We start from the raw sequence: 12430 nt of genomic DNA, 5'->3' as shown, positions 1-12430 counted from the left end.
GTTAGTTTGGAAAATAATTATTTAAGGGAAAAATAATCATTATTTGTTAAGAATTTGTATAACACCAGCAAGGTATCAACATTGCAGTTACCTCTGGCAACTTTAAAATATTGACTCATTCATAAAACTTGTTTATTGTAATAACTTATATATCTGCACTAAAAGAAAAAAAATCCAATCCATCTGTATACTTAACAATTCCATCTACAACATTGAACAGGCATAATAGCTGAGCATCCTGTAACAAACAGGAGAACCAGAACAGGCATGTCTTCACACAGAAAAAAACATCATCATGGAAATAACTTTAGGTGATTTCATGCAGCGTAAAAGAGAAACGTGTTCAGGCAACTTCATCTCTGCTGCCATTCCCTGCTGACTTTAAGTGGGGTTTCTTTGCCCCACAATCCTACAGTTTACATTTTATGCATTGAATAATTTTCTTCAATTAATAATGAAAAAAAACCATACTTGGCATAGTGTGTAAGGTGACTGTTCACCGTCTTTTCATTCATTCAAAGTAGCTTAAGAGCCTTTAAATTTAGAAAGTTAATTTGAGTATATTGGCTAACCTCACATATATCCTGTAGTAAGAATAATTCATTTTGTAAGAGGAATTGTGGTTCTTAAGTGGCTATTATGTGTAAATTGACTTCCTGTCTATGTGACTAACAGCATAATCGACCAACTTTGTCTGCCTATGAAAAGCAGAGGTTTCTTTGCCCTGCCAGTCACCTTTAGCCTCTTCAGTCAAAGAAGAGAAATAGAAGCTTCAAAGAAGCAATTCATTATTCATTTTAAATACCTCTGCTTTAGGATGGGATGAATCACACCTTACACAGGTCCATTTGTCTCCCCTGATGGCAAGGAAAGGCCAGACAACAGCTGAGATAAGGTATCAACATTGTACATGTCTATGGTTTCCTAGATGAATCTGATTCTAGAGTTTTTTACTTTTTTGTATTTTTTATGGTTTTGTAAAAACAAAATAATTCTTTCCTACTTAAATCAATATAGTTATTAGTTCTTGCTTACCAACAAGCATTTATTACCAGTGTATCACACACTTATTTTGATAACTATGAAAATGCTTTGTATTTTTGAAATAACATAATTTGTTATGGATGTCACAAATAATTTTAGAAATGCAATATTTGGTTAATCCTCACAGCATCACTGTGAAATAGGTAAAAGTACCATTATGATTAAATGATGATAGTTAATTGCTGCCATGTGCAATTAAGCTGTATTACCACAGGACACTTTACGCTTCTGGGTGACTGAATATTTAGAGGGATCTGGGTCATATAGAACTGCATGATAAAGTGCTGAACTTCTTGGGGGAGACATTCATCACTGCTTCTGGGTACATAGAAAGGCAAGTGTGTTTGTTGACTTCTTAGCTCATGCACTGGAGTTTATTTGTGCTGGGCGAGGAGCCCTTGTCCTCTGGAGAGCTTTGGGAATGTAATTCTGAGAAAACTTCCATGGATAGAAACAGTCCTTGTTCCTCAATTTCAGCCTGTCACATTTGCATAAATAGTACTTCATTAACTAGCCATAATAAATTTTCCAAGGTTTTCAAATAGAATCATAGAATCATAGAATCATTGAGGTTGGAAAAGACCTCTAAGATCATCGAGTCCAACCATCGACCCAACACCACCAGACCCACTAAACCATGTCCCTAAGTGCCTCATCTACTCGTCTTTTAAATACCTCCAGGGAGGGGGACTCAACCACTTCCCTGGGCAGCCTGTTCCAATGTTTCACCACTCTTTCAGTAGACCGACAACATGACCTGAACATTCACTGGAGCGGTTCCCTTGTTTCATACACTATGAGATGCATACGTGACTGAGGATGTAGGGACTAATGATGTTTCATGAGGTTTTTTTTGTAAGAGAAGACTGGATTCTAAATAATCTGGTCACACCTTATTACATCTGAACAGTAATAAGCAATCATGATAATTTCTGTTCAATAGCTAAAAACCCCCTTCTTTATCGTAGGCTTTACTGTGAGGAATAAATCATCTCGCAGATGGTTCCCACACAGCATTAGTAACTTCGTCTTGATTTGGTTGAATGCATGTAGCAAGAGGAAATAATGGCATATAAGAAAATGTATGAAAGTAATCGCCTCAAACAACTACAAAACTAGATATATTGGTATAGATTCCCATCATACACAGTATTCGAATTACAGTTGCTTCGGTGTCAATATCTTTGGTATTCACTTATTAAAACTCTAGCAGGCAATGTTTTTATAGATGTCAGTAGGTATATGTTTATGAGTATGAGTCTCAGAAAAAAATCTGTTTAATGTCTCAAATTTTTGTAAATCCTTCATTGTTGTCAGACAGCATTTCCTAGGGGTGGTGATGGCTGTGCTGATCGATTTCACTTCTCTCTTCAGGCTGCATGAGACTTGGTATAGCTTCAATCAAACATGTAATGTTTGCAAATAAGAGAGAATTCATAATCTATCAGACTCCAGGAAGTCTCCTTAGGTAGTGCTAATAATGAATTCACAGATGATAGTCCTAAATGGCTAAATGCTCAGATTTGGAGTTCCACTGACAGTTTCCAAAGGAATTTTGCAACACTAATTCCTCACTTGATTTTGACTTTTAAGGTTCTAAGCCCGTGGAGTATTAGAGGATCTCTGGGGGGTGGGTGGGTGGGGCGAAGGTGGAAGGAAATCGGATTTCAAAAGACTTTGGACAGGGCCCAGACAATGGTTGTGTGAGTACATATTCCCGTCACTGCCATAGAGAGGAAGTCCCCTCTCCTTCCCTTGGTCCTTCTCTTCTGTGTCTTGAACTAAGGTTGGTATTTAGAGCACTGAAAAAGAAACCTTGTTCTCAGCTTGCCTGGGAGTAAATACAGTTGAATTCCCCTCTAGACACTACTGTAATACAAAGCATTAGTAATAATGTATATTATAGCAGTAATAACCTTAAATGTCAGTAACACCATAAATAACCATGAGTAACCATAGAAGACTACAGTCATGTTGACATCTGAAAGGGAATTAGAATCCAGAAAGAGAGGGTAATCTAATTGTAATATCCAAATCTGCTCTTCAGTAACCCTGTTTGTGCTGTACCAAGGTTTTGCCTAAATGGAAAGGTAGAAATCCTGAAAGACTCTTGACCATGTTGTTCCCTTCTCTTTCCTACACTACTGCTTTGTCTCCATAATTTCTTTCCTTTCCACTCTATTTTGATTTCCATTTGTCTTAAACATGCTGCTGCCTTTGATAGCTCTCAACTTCTGACTCAGTGGAAAAATTCCTGACAAAAGGACCTCCATCTAAGAATGCTGTAAAACTTCTCATCAAGAAAAAAATGCATGACTTTAACGTGCAAATAACCTCAGTAATTTCAGGGAGAAGCCTTAAACTCAGGCACATAGATACGGTTTTCTGTAACTGAACATATATAATAATCTGAATCAAAAAGATTGTGTGCTTGATGAATAATTGGTATGTGATTCTGTAAAATAATCCCTTTTGATTTGTCTTTGAAAGTATAATTAAATGTATGTGCCCTTATTAGTGTTTTACTTGATCATTTATAGTAGGAATAATTTTTGTTAATGAGTAAAAATGTTTTAAAAGTAAGCGGCAGAAATATTGAACAAAGGCTGCTGAGCTATGAAATCTCTGTGAATTCATAGTCACTGTGAGTGGTCCTTCTCTATACATTATTGTTGCTTGCCACAAAGCACAATCTCAGTGACCTCACCTAGATTTCATTTGCTTTAAATTCCACTCATTTGACTAACAAGTCTATGTTAGTCTAACTAACTAAAACACTTCATCAGTTTTCACTAGATTTCTGTGATTTGTGGAACAAATATTGTCTTAAGGAATTCTTTCAGGTTAAGTTTTTATTTTATTTTCACTTGAATCCCCTTCTGCATGAAACTAGCCGGTGGCTGCACCCTATGTCAGTTTTTGGGTCCCCTTCCCTATGTCAGCTTTTGTCTTCTTGCCTTGCCTTGCCTTGCCTTGCCTTGCCTTCCCTTCTCAAATTTTTGTCCTGAGATCATCAGGTTTAATAACCATACTGAACTGTATGAATCAACTCTTTCCTGCCCCTTTTTTGCTGCTATTTTAATGACTTCCAGAACCTTGGTGACTCAGGGCTCAGTTCATTCATCGGAGCTGACTCCTTCAGCAGCACAATACGACTGCCAGCCCCTTTAAGCTGTTCTGGGATAGAGTCTGCCTCTGTGTGAGGGAAACCTCTGCTGCTTATTTTCTTCACGACCATTCCCTTTTCATGGTTCCAACTGGAGGTATGTAGCTAAATCCAGGCTGGAGTCTCTAGATTGGACGTCATTAGCTAAATCTAAGAAAAGGCATTTTTCTGGAAAGTGGTTTATAGCAAATTTTGTCTCTGGCCTTTGCTTATGATGTTATATACGACTTTTAAAAAAGGGCCTCCCTCCCCATTTTCTAAATCAGCTTTCAAATTGTCCAGATGAGGGTTTACGGTCTGGATAGGTCGGAGAAGATTCATTCTCAAATTATTTTTCCCTGTTGTTTTCCTGCACTTGACACATCATATTCAGCTCAGCTGCTTCTTGCCATAATGTTACTTACCTGTGTGCATCTCATACAACCTTACAAGTACAAACGTGCTTCTACTTCTTGGCCTCCACTTGCTTCCTTGGGGAAGCATGGTTATTTTATAGGTTTTGCATCACATCTGCTAGTCCTAAGCAGATATCTCAGGTACCCTTAGGAATACCAAATGGCAGTAGACACCTGCACTTAAAAAAGTGAGTTAAGCCCAAAATATCCGTGTTAAAAGAACTCAAATACTTTAAATGAGTAAAGTTTCAAATATAGAAAGTCAAACCCCCAAAAAATCTCATCTAAGGCTAATTATTAATTTTACACTACCCAAAGATTTTCCTTGAAATGAAAGCATTACTTTTACTGAAGCAATCCCTTTCCAGCTATTTTCAGTCTTTCTCTTGGTTGTGAGGTATCAGCCCCACCTAGTGAATGATTAATGAATTCTGAAAATACAGCTCACCACAAGAGTTATAAGCAAATGCTCAATTTTTTCTGGCCTATCTTCTGTTTCTCCTCCTAAAGACCTCAGTGACTCTTGATTTCACTGAAGCGTTATGTAAAATATACTGGTGGAAGTGAAATCAGAAACAGGCTCAATGGCTTGCTCTCTCAAGTTACAGGATTAGTTATAACCCTCAACAGTTTTAGCACTGTGGTATGATTCAGAGTACAAGGAGCATCACAGCAGTACAAGTTTTGGAGCACAGAAGAGAGAAAGAATATTCCTGTGCTTTCCAAAGTTGTCAAAGAGAAAAATATGCTAACATGTTAAATACATCACCTGACTAGGTAGTTATGCAGTGCACTGAAATATAATTTGGAGACAAAGTACCATGAGCAAATTTAAAAGTACTGATTCTTGGTTGGAATAAATTGGAACAAGATGGAATAAATTAGAATAAGCTTCTTTGGCTTGAGGCATTATTTTTATGCATCTGGGAACATGGCTTGCTAATACTTGAAGGAAAGGTCTTGCTGATAGCAAATAATTGTTTCTGCTGTTCCACTGAAACAGTTTATATGCCCTTTGAAGAATTTAAAACAGCATGGGCTTGAATTTAATTTAGCTTAAATTTAAATTGAACAATTGATTTTTTTTTACTCCGATTTAATTTTGTATGGCAGCAGAATAGCTTAGAACATATCCTAAACATCAAAATCCTGAAACCACATGAAGTGACTTTTAAGGGACCTAGCTTTACAGACTTAAGTACTTAAGTTAGACGTCTTGTTTTCCTGGGTTTTCTATGTAGTCCTTTACTCCCTACTTCTGAGAGGAGGTTTGGTAGAAAACAAGTTTTGAAAGCACTAGAAAGAGAGTCGACCCTCACTGAAAGATAATGAAGAACAAGGGTCTGCAGCTGTGAGCTACAGATCTCAGCAGTGTAGGTGAGATTTGGCCTGCCCCTGGGAGATCCAGCGAGGACATATTCTGCTTGTGCACCACTTGTGCATCAACATGCGTATTGCTAACGGCATGTACACTCTGTATTTGCCCTCTTGCCACCAGGTAGAAAGAGGGGACCTAAGCGACAGGGCGGAATGGAAACAGGTCCCTGCTTGGGATGCCAGGTGAACCCCCGCCCGGCCTCCCTCACCTTCCCAGTTGCCCTTACGGAACAGATATGGGGCCCTGGAACTTGAGGGCGAGGCAAATGAGGATGTAGACGAAGGTCCATCCAGGGGGTTGCCTAGGGTGAGGCAGTCAGCCCCACGCAGTATGACTGCTGCTGCTAAGAAAAAAAGGAGGGTAATTGTCATAGGCGATTCCCTTCTGAGGGGAACAGAGGGCCCTGTATGCTGAACGGACCCATCCCACAGGGAAGTCTGCTGCCTCCCTGAGGCCCGGGTCAGAGACATCACTAGGAAGCTCCCTGGTCTGGTACGGTCTTCTGACTACTACCCACTGTTGGTTATACAGGCTGGCAGTGATGAGGTTGCAGAGAGAAGTCCTGCAGTGATCAAAAGGGACTTCAGGGCACTGGGGCGACTGGTTGAAGGATCAGGAGCACAGGTAGTGTTTTCTTCAATCCCTACAGTGGCAGGGAAGGATACTGAAAGGAGCAGGAAAACACACCTGATCAACGCGTGGCTCAGGGGCTGGTGCCATCGGAGGAATTTTGGCTTTTTTGATCATGGGGAGGTTTACACGGCACCAGGCCTGCTGGCGACAGGTAGAGTTCAGCTGTCTCACAAGGGGAAAAGGATCATCACTCATGAATTGGCAGCGCTCATTGAGAGGGCTTTAAACTAGGTTCGAAGGGGGAAGGGGATAAAACCAGGCTCACTAGAGATGAGCCTAGGGGTGGCATGCCAATGCCGGGGGCGAAATCGATAGCCCAGCTCAAGTGCATCTACACCAATGCACGCAGCATGGGCGGCAAGCAGGAGGAGCTGGAAGCCATTGTGCAGCGGGAGAGATACGACTTAGTCGCCATCACAGAAACATGGTGGGGTGACTCTCATGACTGGAGTGCTGCAATGGATGGCTATAGACTCTTCAGAAGGGACAGGCGAGGAAGGAGAGGCGGTGGGGTGGCCCTGTATGTTAGGGAGTGTTTTGATTGTCTAGAGCTCAACGATTGTGATGATGATACAGTTGAGTGTTTATGGGTAAGGATGAGGGGGAAGGCCAACGAGGCAGATATCCTGCTGGGAGTCTGTTATAGACCACCCAACCAGGATGAAGGGGCGGATGAAGCGTTCTATAAGCAGCTGGCAGAAGTCTCTCAATCGCTAGCCCTTGTTCTCATGGGGGACTTCAACTTCCCGGACATCTGCTGGAAATACAACACGGCAGAGAGGAAGCAGCCTAGGAGGTTCCTGGAGTGTGTGGAAGACAACTTCCTGACACAGCTGGTAAGCGAACCTACCAGGGGAGGTGCCTCTCTTGACCTGCTGTTTACAAACAGAGAAGGACTGGTGGGAGATGTGGTGGTCGGAGGCCGTCTTGGGCTTAGCGACTATGAAATGATAGAATTCTCGCTTCTTGGTGAAGTAAGGAGGGGGGGCAGCAAAACCGCAACCATGGGCTTCCGGAGGGTGGACTTTGGCCTGTTCAGGATGCTGGTTGAGAGAGTCCCTTGGGAGACGGTCCTGAAGGGCAAAGGGGTCCAGGAAGGCTGGACGTTATTCAAGAAGGAAGTCTTAAAGGCGCAGGAGCAGGCTGTCCCTGTACGCCGTAAGAAGAACGGGCGGGGAAGATGGCTGGCCTGGCTGAACGGGGAGCTCTTGCTGGGACTCAGAAAAAAAAGGAGAGTTTACCGCTTGTGGAAGAAGGGGCAGGCGACTCAAGAAGAGTACAGGGATCTCGTTAGGTCATGCAGAGAGGAAATGAGAAAGGCAAAAGCCCAGCTAGAACACAATCTGGCCGCTGTCGTTAAAGACAACAAAAAAAGTTTTTACAAATATATTAATGACAAGAAGAGAGCCAGGGAGAATCTCCATCCTTTATTGGATGCGGGGGGGAACATGGTCACTGAGGATGAGGAAAAGGCTGAGGTACTCAATGCCTTCTTTGCCTCAGTCTTTAACAGGCAGACCAGTTATCCTCAGGGTACTCGGCCCCCCGAGCTGGAAGACAGGGACAGCAAGCAGGATAAACTCCCCATAATCCAAGAGGAAGCAGTCAATGACCTGCTACGCCACCTGGACGCTCACAAGTCTATGGGGCCAGATGGGATCCACCCGAGAGTGCTGAGGGAGCTGGCGGAGGTGCTCACCAAGCCACTCTCCATCATTTATCAGCAGTCCTTGTTAATGGGGGATGTCCTGGGCAACTGAAGGCTTGCCAATGTGACGCCCATCCACAAGAAGGGCCGGAAGGAGGATGCGGGGAACTACAGGCCTGTCAGCCTGACCTCGGTGCCGGGGAAGATTCTGGAGCGGTTCATCTTGAGGGCACTCACAAGGCATGAGCGGGACAACCAGGGGATCAGGCCCAGCCAGCACAGATTCATGAGAAGCAGGTCCCGCTTGACCAACCTGATCTCCTTCTATGAGCAGGTGACCCGCCTAGTGGATGAGGGAAAGGCTGTGGATGTGGTCTACCTGGACTTCAGCAAGGCCTTTGACACCGTCTCCCACAGCATTCTCCTCGAGAAGCTGGCGGCTCACGGCCTAGACAGGTGTATTCTGCGCTAGGTAAAAAACTGGCTGGACGGCCGGGCCCAGAGAGTTGTGGTGAATGGAGCTAAATCCAGTTGGCGGCCGGTCACGAGCGGTGTTCCCCAGGGCTCATTTTTGGGGCCGGTCTTGTTTAATATCTTTATTGATGATCTGGATGAGGGGATCGAGTGCACCCTCAGTAAGTTTGCAGACGACACCAAGTTGGGCGGGAGTGTTGATCTGCTCGAGGGTAGGAAGGCTCTGCAGAGGGACCTGGACAGGTTGGATCGATGGGCCAATGCCAACTGTATGAGTTTCAACAAGGCCAAGTGCCGGGTCCTGCACTTTGGCCACAACAACCCCATGCAGCGCTACAGGCTTTGGGAAGAGTGGCTGGAAAGCTGCCTGTCGGTAAAAGGACCTGGGGGTGCTGGTCGACAGCCGGCTGAACATGAGCCGGCAGTGTGCCCAGGCGGCCAAGAAGGCCAATGGCATCCTGGCCTGTATCAGAACTAGTGTGGCCAGCAGGAGTAGGGAAGTGATTGTGCCCCTGTACTCGGCCCTGGTGAGGCCACACCTCGAATACTGTGTTCAGTTTTGGGCCCCTCACTACGAGAAGGATGTTGAGGTGCTGGAGCGTGTCCAGAGAAGGGCAATGAGGCTGGTGAGGGGTCTGGAGAACAAGTCTTGTGAGGAGCAGCTGAGGGAACTGGGGTTGTTTAGCCTGGAGAAAAGGAGGCTGAGGGGAGACCTCATCGCTCTCTACAACTCCCTGAAAGGAGGTTGTAGCGAGGTGGGTGTCGGTCTCTTCTCCCAAGTAACTAGCGATAGGACAAGAGGAAATGGCCTCAAGTTGCACCAGGGATTGGACGTGAGGAAAAATGTCTTTACTGAAAGAGTGGTGAAACATTGGAAGAGGCTGCCCAGGGAAGTGGTGGAGTCCCCATCCCTGGAGGTATTTAAAAGGCGAGTAGATGAGGCGCTTAGGGACATGTTTTACTGGGCCTGGTGGTGTTGGGTTGACGGTTGGACTCGATGATCTTAGAGGTCTTTTCCAGCCTTAATGATTCTATGATTCTATGATTCTATGATTCTATTTTACAAACAGGGAGAGTTTTGCCTGTACTGCTTTTCCACAGGCAGCATGTTCATATAGGATGCTGAACAGCCCAGAAATGGAGGCAATTGCTAAGAAATTCTGCGTCATGTCCTTGCACCCTCACAGCTGGCTTGAACAGCATCTCTCTAGATTTCTTATAGTAGACAGGGAGGAGGGATAACACATTACAGAGAGAGCCTAGGGAAATTAATCTAATTGAACCATTTGAAAAGGGCACCAAAGTTTACCTGCTGTTCTTATGAACAGCAGGCCACTAGTATCTGTTCATTTCATTTAGCAAATCTTGATTAGGCAAGACTTGGAATGACAGAATCACAGGATGACTGAGGTTGGAAGAGACCTCCGGAGGCCATCTCTTCCAAATACCCTGCTCAGCTTCAGTTTGCTGCACTTCATTCCATGTTCTGGATGCTAGCAGAACCATGATAATGAATACACAGATGTTGCTGAAGAGAGCTAGGCCTAGTTTGGAGACATCTAGCAAGAAGAAGATGGATTCCTGATGGGACAATGTCACCCGTTTTATTTAAATGAGAGTCCCTACCTTCCCCTCAGTGTCCTGCACTGGGGTGGAGTTGCCTTGGAGCAGAGTGGAGCTGTGCTCCCCTATTTTGGACTTCTAAGGCACATAGCATGTGCTGCTGCACAGGGGCCCTAATCTAGACTGGTGCTGGATCTGGCCTTATCTTTTGTAATGGATCCCTGCAATATAACTGTAAGATATTAAACGAAAAAGCCAAGTTAAGTCACAAACTTGGCTTTTCAGTTATAAACACAAATACATTTTTACATTACCAGCTTGAAATATTTCAGTAAGACTTTTTCAGTGTTTCAATAGTGAAATAATTTTGAATTTTATTTTTATTAATCTATATTTTCCAGTGCAGGACAAAGATAATGTTTGCATATCAAATCTTCCTCTGGGATGAGATGCCTTCTAACTCCATTTCTGGACAATCACCCATTTATTATGAATCTCTACTTCAAGTTCTACAATTCTCTTTAAAATCTCATATTATTTTCCTGTTTTCTGTAAAGTCTTGGCTCCAGAACTCCTGTGATGTTAGACAATAATCTCATTTTTATTGTAACACAAAGTAAAATAAAAGTCTTGGCTTTCGTGTTTGTTAAGAAAGTGTTGATCATTTGTTCATAATCCAGACCCAAAGAGAGAATTAAAGTAAACTATTTCATATTCAAAGACATGCTCCTTAAAAAATCTCATGGGATTTGAATGCCTTACGTTAGTAGTCTGGCCCACGTCTGGCCTCACTGGAGACAGGGTTGGGGGATGAGGTGTGGGGGAGGTGTCTGCCAGGCTTCTTTAGCTGCTCCCCTGTCACCAAACCAGGTGGCAGTCAATGCATTGCCTCAAAGAGGAGAAAGAGATGGCTTGCCCTAGGCTTTCTGCTTTGAAAATTTTCAAGGACCCTTTAAGATTTTACAAAATATCATAATATGTAGAGTCACAGCGGTGCCTTTTTGCTCAGTTTGGCTGGCACTCCTCAGCAGCCTGCTGGGGCCTGCTGTGGTGTTTGCATGGTGCCTCATGGTGGAGGAATTGGTGGAGTGGTGCCCTGTTCCATGGTGCCTCATGGTGGAGGATGTGGTGTTTGGTGCCCTGCTCCAGGGCCCTCATGGCAGAGGGCAGGCTGGAGTGGTGCTCTGCTCTGTGGTGATAGCACAAGGGAGAAGTCACAATCACAGTCAGATTTAAAAACACACACTGATGTAACATCCTCTGTTTCATGCTTTATGAATATTTGACCCAAAATGAAACTGAGCTTTTCTTAGTTCAGTCCAATAAAAAATAGACATCCTCCATTCCCATCCAGGGATCTCACATTTTTGATTTGGAAATACATTTTTGATATGAAAACCTTCCCTGGAGCCAGGAGGGCTCTGTGGAGGGAGAGCTCTCATTTCTGACAGACTGTTTTTGTCCTCACGATTATGGTCCAAGTCACCTACCCTGAGAAAGGAGAGAGTCTGTGTTTGAAGACCACCTTGTGATTAATGGAAATGGAAAGGTCTTGCATGGCAGAGAGGAACTGGCAGTTAAACAGACAGTTGCTCTTCTGATAGTTGGCTTAGGCTTGATAATCATGACCTGTAGTTAGTTATCCATTGCATGGCCCAGTGACTAGTAAAGTGTTCGTGCTTCAGAAATTTGGCCTCAGTGTGGGAATAAGGGGCTTGAAAAACACGTATCAGCCTACATTACAACTGTAAAGGGCAGAAGCACTGAAAAGTATCTCATAGATATCAAACAGGGAGCGTGTGTTTTGGAGCCTTTTCCAGAGGTGGTTATAGCTGACACTTCTACATACGAACTGTTATAGCTGTAGCTACCGGCGCTTCAGGATGGCCAGACTGCTCCTGCTCCTCATTCATGAAATATCTGATTATTTCCAGCCATTTGGTAAATCTTTCAGCAAGAAGCTGTTGCTTTTAAGATATAGTAAAAGCTGTTTTTCCTTTGTCATTACAGCTTTCATAGGTAGCACTGTATGTGAAAGGAGAGGAAGTTTCAGTTTTGTTGTCTTATTAGCTATGTGATGATGAGCAGTTTTAGAAGAAATAATTATGTATGCTTCAGCTTATTTCTAC

The sequence above is a fragment of the Aptenodytes patagonicus genome, chromosome 2, assembly GCF_965638725.1.
Source record: "Aptenodytes patagonicus chromosome 2, bAptPat1.pri.cur, whole genome shotgun sequence".
Lineage (NCBI taxonomy): Eukaryota > Metazoa > Chordata > Aves > Sphenisciformes > Spheniscidae > Aptenodytes > Aptenodytes patagonicus.
The sequence above is the reverse complement of the archived record's forward strand: the minus strand, read 5'-3'. Positions refer to the sequence as shown.